Genomic DNA, 9,134 nt, shown 5'->3' with positions numbered 1-9,134 from the left:
TTATTCGAATCTCAATATCGCATGACTCTGTTTTTATAACCCACGCCCTCTAAACTTTATAGGAAAAAAACCCAAAATTATAAGTTTCTTCTGACTATCCGGGTTCCCAAATTTTCTTTCACTAATCGCTTGTATTCATTGTCGGAAAGCACCAGAAAAAAGTTTCATCCCAATATCATTATCGGAAAACTCCGTTTTTATAACCCACGCCTCTATACTTTATACTCAAAAAATCTCAAATGTTTTAACTATCTTCTAAGCATTCGTTTCAAAAATTTTCTTTCAATAATTACTTATATTCAAGATTAGATAAACAAGAAAAAGTGTTATCGGAATATCTCTATCGGAAGACTCTCTTTTTATTGGCCATGCCCTCTAAACTTTATACGTAAAAAAACTAAAAATCATAACTTTCTTCTGAACTTTCGGATTCTCAAATTTTTTTTCACTAATCACTTGTATTTATTGTCGGAAAATACCAGAAAAAGTTTCATCCCAATATCATTATCGGAAGACTCCGTCTTTATAACCCACGCACTCTAAACTGTATACGCAAATAATCTGAAAAGTTTTAAATATCCTCTCAGCGTTCGTCTCTCAAATTTTTTGTAAATAGTTACTTATACGCCAAAAATCTAAAAATTATAACTTTCTTCTAACCTTCCGGGTTCTCAAATTTTCTTTCACTAATCCCTTGTATTTAATGTCTCAAAGTACCAGAAAAATTTTCATCCAAATATAATTATTGGAAGACTCCATTTTTATAACCCACGTCTCTATACTTTATACGCAAAAAATCTGAAATGTTTCAACTTTTCTGTAAGCGCCCGGTTCCTCAAATTTTTCATTCACTAACTACTTATATTTAATCTCGGCAAGCACTAGAAAAAATTGTATTCCAATATCATTATCGCATGACTCTGTTTTTATAACCCACGCCCTCTAAACTTTATAAGAAAAAAATCTAAAAATTGTAACTTTCTTCTAAGCTTCCGTGTTCTCAAATTTTCTGTCACTAATCACTTGTATTTAATATCGGAAAGCACCAGAAAAAAGTTTCATCCCAATATCATTATCGGAAAACTCCGTTTTTATAACCCACGCCTCTATACTTTATACGTAAAAAAACTCAAAATTATAACTTTCTTCTGACCTTTCGGGTTCTCAAATTTTTTTTCAATAATCACTTGTATTTATTTTAGGAAAATACCAGAAAAAGTTTCGTCCCTATATCATTATCGGAAGACTCCGTTTTTATAACCCACGCCTCTATACTTTACACGCAAAAAATCTGAAATGTTTTAACTTTCCTCAAAGCGTTTGTTTCTCAAAATTTCTTTTACTAATTATTTGTAAATAACATTTGTTCAGTGTCCATCTGCACAAGAAAAATTGAAAATTTTTTCGTAATATCCTAATCGTAAGACTGCGTTTGACAAACTCACGCACTCTGAATTTTTTATCAAATATTTTTTATCAAAAAGAGGAATTTCCATCCAAATAGTTGTAGTTTTCACTCAAAAATCGATTTTTAACAAAATTGTTTGAATTTTCTACAAAGTAGAATAATTTTTAAGCAAGAAAATTAATTTTCTACCGAAGTTAAACAAATTAATTTTGAACCAAAAGAAGTACAATTCATTAAGAAAAATATCCACGAAATACTCAAATTTGCAACCAAATAGTTGAATTTCCGACTATAAACATAATGATACATAATCAAGAATGGAATAGTTACATTTTTAGTTAAACAACTTAATTTTAACTCAAAAAAGCGAATTTCTAACCAAATAGTAAATTTTTTAACCAAAACCTTTTATTTTTCAACGAAAAAGAAAAACTTACAAGCGGGAAGAGAAATTGTTTACAAGAAAAAAAATAAATTTTAAAGATGAAACGTATTCTGAATTAATATCAAGAATCCTAACCAAAACTTTTTTTAACTAATTAGTTGAACTTTCAAAAAAGTAGTCAAGTTTTTAACTAAAAAGTTAAATTTTGTAACTAAAAATACAATTGTTAAACTTTCAGTTTACAAAATTAATTTTCAACAACAACCTTAACCATAAAGTACCCGTTGAATCTCGCGCTTTGCGCTTTATAGTATATTTATCGCACGCTACACGCTCGGCCGTTGTACAGCCCCCACATTTTTGCATATAAGACTTTTAAAATTAAAGCTCCAACAATTGGCAACTGAAATTTAGTGATTGTGAAGTCTCTTTCGTTAAAGCTCCTTCAGATTTAACGAAAACATTCTCATCACATGTATCATGAGAAAAAAAGGTTATAGACCAATTTCAAGATCTAATTTAGAAAAAAAAAACAAAATTTATTACACACGTTATTGTACTTCATGTCTTTATGTCCAAAGATTCAATTTTTTATTTGTAAAATCATTTTTCACGATAAAAACAAAGCGTTCTATCTAAAAATTATTATGAACAAATTTTCTTCTCTTTTTTGTCTGAACTACTTTTGTCTTTTTTTTGTAGCTTGTGTCGTTTAATCCAAAAATTATATTTTTTATTTTTAATGTCGTTTTTTACAAATGAAAGAAAAACTACGTGTTGTTACGTAGACACAGTTATTTTATCTTTTCTTTACCATCCTAAAGTTTTTATATTGGAACTACTTTATCGACCTCAATTTCTTTGTCAGACTTTTCAATATGGCGACATAAAGTGGTTGATCAAAACGTAGCTCGTGTCCCTTTATTCCAAATCCCGATTAATCTATGCAATCTAGATAATTTATCTAACATTTTGGTCCTTTGTAGCCGGCTATGAACAGTGAACAAACTTTGACAAAAGTTTCGGTGAAAACCAACAAATCAATTGAGAAATCGTGAAATCCAATTGTCGCATTTGGCCACCTCGTGTTCACCGTTAAATGAATTCAAGTGTAATGAACTATAGAGCCGCAAGAGATATAAACTTTGGTGATCTATGTCTTCTGGTGAATTTAACAAGCAAGTTTACAATTTGCCTGAAAAAATTAGTTTACAAACTGAATCGACAAGATTCACATATGCATGTATAAGTGTGAGTGCACAAACTCTTAAGCAAGGACACGGTACGAGCTACTATAGCGCCAGTCGATCTGAATCTCAACTATACGCAATCCGCCAATCGATTGTGTTAGTCACCAAGGCTTATTGATACCAACCACCTAACCTAATCTAATAAGGCGACCTGTCAAACAAGAATCTTGGAGCAAAGCTGATAGGGCAATCCTAAATTGAGACCCAGCATAGCAACAGGCGCTTTGTGTACAACGAAGCCAGCGTCAAACAAGAAAGGTTGAATTCGAAAACATCGCAGATCCCGAGACGAACCAACATAACCTCTAGAAAACTGAGGCCAGTCGCCATTCAAATTCGCCAGATAGCTCTCGGATTACTTCAAGATAGTCATCGTTCTCCAATAAAGATAAGTGGGCTTCCTTTTTTTTATTTTTTTTTCTCCTCATTCAATTACAAATCCAAATAACTTATTCAATACGAGTGTGGTTTCTTTTGAATAATAAAATTTAATTAAGAATAAAAATGTCCGTTCCAAGTGAATTAATTACTCAACACGGGAATATTAAACGCAAATTAACGTTTTTCACAAATTACATAATAAACACTCTTAATATCAATGCAGACGTTAGTTTCTCGGTACCTGAACTTGAAAAATTAGAAATTAACGAGCGAGTAGAAAAGTTTAAAACAAATTTCGATGCTTATAACAAAATACAAGACAAAGTTGATCAGCTCACTGACGATCCCAAAGAAACAATTGAATATAGAATTGTTCTTGAAACCAATTATTTTTCAGAATTAGCTAAGACTATACAATTATTATCACGTGGGGTTCAGAAAAATAATGCGTCGACAAATATGCAGGGCAACAATGAAACGCCCACAGAGACAATAGAACGAGGTTCGGTACAGGCAAATGGTGCAGACGCGGTAGCGAAAAATCAAAAAAAAAAAATTAAATCAGTAGGTTTACAATTACATCAAATTGAACCGCCGAAGTTCAACGTTGAATTATCTAAATGGCTAGGCTTCAGGAATACATTCGAATCATTAATTCACAAAAATCAAGAAATCAGTGAAATTGAAAAATTCCACTATTTAGTCGCGGCACTCAAAGACAGTGCAACAAAGGTGATCGATTCATTGGTGTTCACTTCTACAAACTATGCAGTGGGACTCTTTATACAGTCGTTACAATAATAAGCAACTTTTGATTCAAAATCATAATAAAACAATTTTCGACGCTGAACCAATAGATAAAGAATCTTCGAGCCAAATTAGAAAAATGCTAGATAACTTGAACAAACATATAAGAGCTTTAGTAACATTAGGTCAATCAACTGAAAACTGGGATTCGCTTTTGATATAACTCCTGGCTTCAAAACTAGACCATAATACAGCTAGGGCCTGGGAAAAGAATAGGTCCAATAACGAAATTCCTACACTTGTCGATTTTAAAAATTTCTTACAATCTCATGCTAGCTTGCTTAAAGCTCTCGAAATAAATAATTTGAGATTGAACAAGGAATCAAAGTTAAAGTCAGGAAACAAAAGCAATTTTCAATCAAGGAAATCCTTTCTGGCTAAAAAGGTGAGTTGTGCGCTTCGCAAAGAAGAGAACCATATTCAAAATTGCTCTACTTTTCTTTCTCTTACGGCACAAGAAAGCGCCGAAAAGGTTAAGAATTGCAAACTGTGTTTAAATTGCTCAAGGCCCGGTAACTTTCAACAAAATTGCAAGGGCAATGCAGTCAAATACCGACGAGAGGGTCCTTTTAAAAGCTTCAGTTTTTGTCAGGGACAACAATGATAAACAGCGCTTTGTTCGTATTCTACTTGACTCAGGGTCACAATTACCTCTGAACTTTGCGACTTATTAAAACTCAAGAAAACGCCAATAGATATTAATATAGACTCAATCAGTGAAGCTTCCTTAATTATAAAAAGCAGATGCGAGCACGAAATTGCATCGCAGGTTAGTCCTTTCAAAGTTCGCGTTTCTTACTTGGTTGTGCCAAAAATCAATTCCGAATCACCCAAATTTTTATGCAATGCACAATCTCTTCAAATACCGTCACATATCAAGCTTGCTGATCCGAATTTCGAGAAACCAGGCACAATTGACATTTTCTTAGGCAACGCCATTTTTTGGTCTTTGTTTTGCTTAGGTCAGATCAAATTGAACAATGAGGATCTCATCCTACAAAAAACTAGACCAGGTTGGATTCTCGCTGGAACGATGCCCGGTCTACAATCCAAAGCAATTACTTGCAATTTTATCAACAACAACGTTGAAGGGGGATCCTCGCACGTTAGGCGATTCAAAGCAAAGCCGGAAAAATCGTTTTCTAAAGTTAGAAGCTAAACTATCGAAAAACAATAAAATGCGAGAAGCGTACCACACGTTTATTCAAGAGTACATCAAATTAGGACGCATGATAGAGACCAACAGGGAAATCGTCCCTGCTCCATCATATTATTTCCCACACCATTGCGTAATTCGCCCTGAGTGTTCATCCACAAAACTGCGAGTAGTGTTTGACGGGTCCGCTCAAAGTGCTTCCGGGGTGTCTTTCAATGAGTTGCAAATGGTCGGTCCCACCGTGCAAAGCGACCTATATTCAATTCTCATCAGGTTTCGCAAGCACGAATTCGTTGTGAGGGGGGGGGGGGGATAAAAAAATGTACAGGCAAGTACTAATCGACCCCGAACAACACTCGCTCAAAGAATCCTATGGCGTTTCGATTACAAAAATCCTATCAAAACTTACGAATTAGCTATTAGATGCATAATGGAGCTTGCTTCGGAATGTAAAAAAACCCAGCCCACAATCGCGAAAATAATTCGTCGTGACTTTTACGTCGACGACTTACTCAGCGGGGCTGACACAATTGAAGAAGCTATCTCTCTTGCAAAAAAGGTAACGAAAATTCATGCTACGGGTTGCTTTCATCTCGGGAGATGAACAAGTAAAAACATTCGATATTCACTGGAAAATCAGTTCCGATAATTTTAAGTACTCAGTAAATATTTCAAATGATTCAAAAGTGAATAAAAGAAAAATTCTTGTGGAAATTTCCCAAATCTTGGACCCACTTGGACTTATAAGTCCATGCGTAATTCTAGTAAAAATGCTATTACAACGTCTATGGATGCAAAAACTCTCATGGAATAAAACATTGCCATATGAATTACATAATCAATGGATAATTTATAAAAAGCAGCTTCCAAGCTTAAACGATCTCGACATCCCGCGACACATAATTTGTTCAAACCCTGTAAATATTGAGTTACACGGATTCTCGGACGCTTCCCAAGACGCATACGGGGGTGCATTTACGTAAGATTACAGGACGTTTCAGGCCACATAACAGTTCAATTACTTTGCGCAAAATCGAAAGTTGCTCCGTTAAAATCACAAACAATTCTTAGATTAGAGTTATGCGGAGCCGTTGTGCCAGCAAAACGATGTGACAGCGTACAAATTGCATTAGATAGGCCGATCAATGGAATCCATTATTGGACTGATTCATCTATTGTTTTGAGTTGAATAAACAAGCGATCAAAAGCTCTAATGACACGTTTATATCTAATCGCATCTCTCAAATTCAAGAAATTATTGACATTAAACTTTGGCGACATTTCCCAATAAAGAGTAATCCAGCGACTATTTATCTCGAGGCTTAAGTCCAAATCAAATAGCTGACTCAAAGCCTTGGTGGTCAGGGCCTGAATTTCTAAGCAAAGATAAGTCGGAATGGCCAAAATAAGAATTTAAAAGTGAAGAATCAAATATCGAGAAACTCACTTTTGAAATTCATAAAAAAAGTTCGCTAATTTCAGAAGTGGATGATTGGATAATTAATAGAGCCAATAGCCTTTCCCTGTTAGTGAGAGACACAGCACGCATCATAAGACTGTGAAAGAATTGTAAACTCAAAAATAACAAATTGAAGGGACCTTTATCAACCCAAGATCTTCGAGAGGCATCTCTCGCTCTAGTTCGATTATCTTAGAAGGTTTCCTTTCAAATCGAAATAGCTAAATTAGATCAGAAAGAAATAATCACCAAAGGGAAATTAACTCCTCTAAATCCCTTTCTAGATGAAACGAAATTGCTGAGAGTAGGAGGTAGGTTGGGAAATTTAAACTTCTCCGTAGACAAAAAACATCCAATCATTATCGACGCAAAAAATACACTCACAAAGTTAATCTTCCAACATGAACACGTCAAACAGTTACACGCACCCCCTCAGTTGTTATCAGCTAACATCAGGGAAACGCTTCGGCCCATAGGCGGTAGAAGTTTTGCCAGAAAAACAGTCCTCGACTGTAGAAGAGGTGCCAAGGTCAAATCAAGGTCAATGACTCCAATGATGGGAGACCTTCCTCTACCTCGCGTATCTCCATCACCTTCGTTTCGCAATACCGGAGTCGACTATGCCGGACCTTTTTCAATTAAAGGTAGAAAAGGTCGCCGTTGTAAAACCACTAAAGCCTATGTCAGCTTATTTGTTTGTTTCACAACCAAAGCGCTGCACCCAGAGCTTGTTTCCGATGCTACCTCAGACGCGTTAATAGCTGCTTTGCTGGAGGTAATAACGAACTTGAGTGCCTCGGCAATTTCTTGATAAATGAATCTGAGTCATTGAGCAAATCAATTTCTAACGTCGTGATCCAGTGGCATTTTATTCCAGCTTACGCGCCACATTTCGGGGGCATCTGGGAGGGTGCCTTTAAGTCAATCAAGTATCACTTGAAACGCGTAGCAAGGAACACTATTCTAACATGAGAAGAATTTTATACATTGCTGACTCAAATAGAATCCATACTCAATTCTCGTCGATTAACTCCTTTATCAACTGATCCTAATGATCTGTGTCCTCTAACTCCAGCCCACTTTTTAATTGGACGAACTTTCACTAGTGTAGCAGATCCAGATCTAACTCATATCAAAGAAGGAAGGACGTCTAACTGGCAGCACATGCAACAACTGCAGCAGCATCTGTGGAGACGATGGAACAAAGAGTATGTCTCCGAACTCCAAAAACGCACTAAGTGGAAGGTGCCCTGTCCAGGAATCAAGGAAAACACTCTCGTGCTACTGAAAGAAGACAGAACACCTTCATCCACTTAGCTTCTTGGTCGCTTACTGGAGTCCCATCCTGGAAAAGATGGTATTGTTCGCATCGCTTCTGTTGAGACAGCAAAAGGAGTCGTACGCCGAGGCTTTACTAAATGATGTCCTCTACCTAACTGTTCATAAGTCTAAGCGTTTGAAATCTCATGCCAAATGTTTTATTTTCATCACATTTTTACTGTTTTTTGAATTTATGTTTAATGTCAAATTATTCAAAGGATTTATTACAATTTACTTTATAATCTTCTTTAATCAAACTCATGTATGCAATTCCGGGGAATATGTTACGTATACACAGTTATTTTATCTCTTCTTTACCATCCTAAAGTTTTTATATTGGAACTACTTTATCGACCTCAATTTCTTTGTCAGACTTTTCAATATGGCGACATAAAGTGGTTGATCAAAACGTAGCTCGTGTCCCTTTATTCCAAATCCCGATTAATCTGTGCAATCTAGATAATTTATCTAACACGTGTCCAAACAAGAAATGATTTATAATGAATTTTTAGATCTTTTTTTGTTGTACAACTTTTGTTTATTCATCTTTTTTTTATCTTGCATTGATTGACCGCCGAACGTTCTTTTTTGTTTTTTTTTAATGTTAATTGGTTTACTTGCAAATTTAATTATTCCATTTTTTCGTTCAAAATTAATTTTTTTGGGTTGAAAATTCCTATTTCGGTATTGAAAATTGAACTGAAATCTTTCTTGGTTTAGAATTCATTTTTTTTTAAATTGATTTTTGAAATTGTACTAGGAGTTTAATCTTCTTGGTGACTTCACAATTGCTATTTTAGTACTGAAAATTAAACAGAAATATTTCTTTGTTCAAAATTTAACTAGTTTGTTGAAAATTCTTTTTTTGTGGGGGGGGGGGGGCTAAAATTAATTCTTTAACCGAAAGTTGAACGATTCCATGTTTATTTAAAAATTTATCTTCAGTTGAAATTCAACTATTGAAAATT

Source organism: Belonocnema kinseyi, chromosome 1, assembly GCF_010883055.1.
Source record: "Belonocnema kinseyi isolate 2016_QV_RU_SX_M_011 chromosome 1, B_treatae_v1, whole genome shotgun sequence".
Taxonomy (NCBI): Eukaryota; Metazoa; Arthropoda; class Insecta; order Hymenoptera; family Cynipidae; genus Belonocnema; species Belonocnema kinseyi.
The sequence above is the reverse complement of the archived record's forward strand: the minus strand, read 5'-3'. Positions refer to the sequence as shown.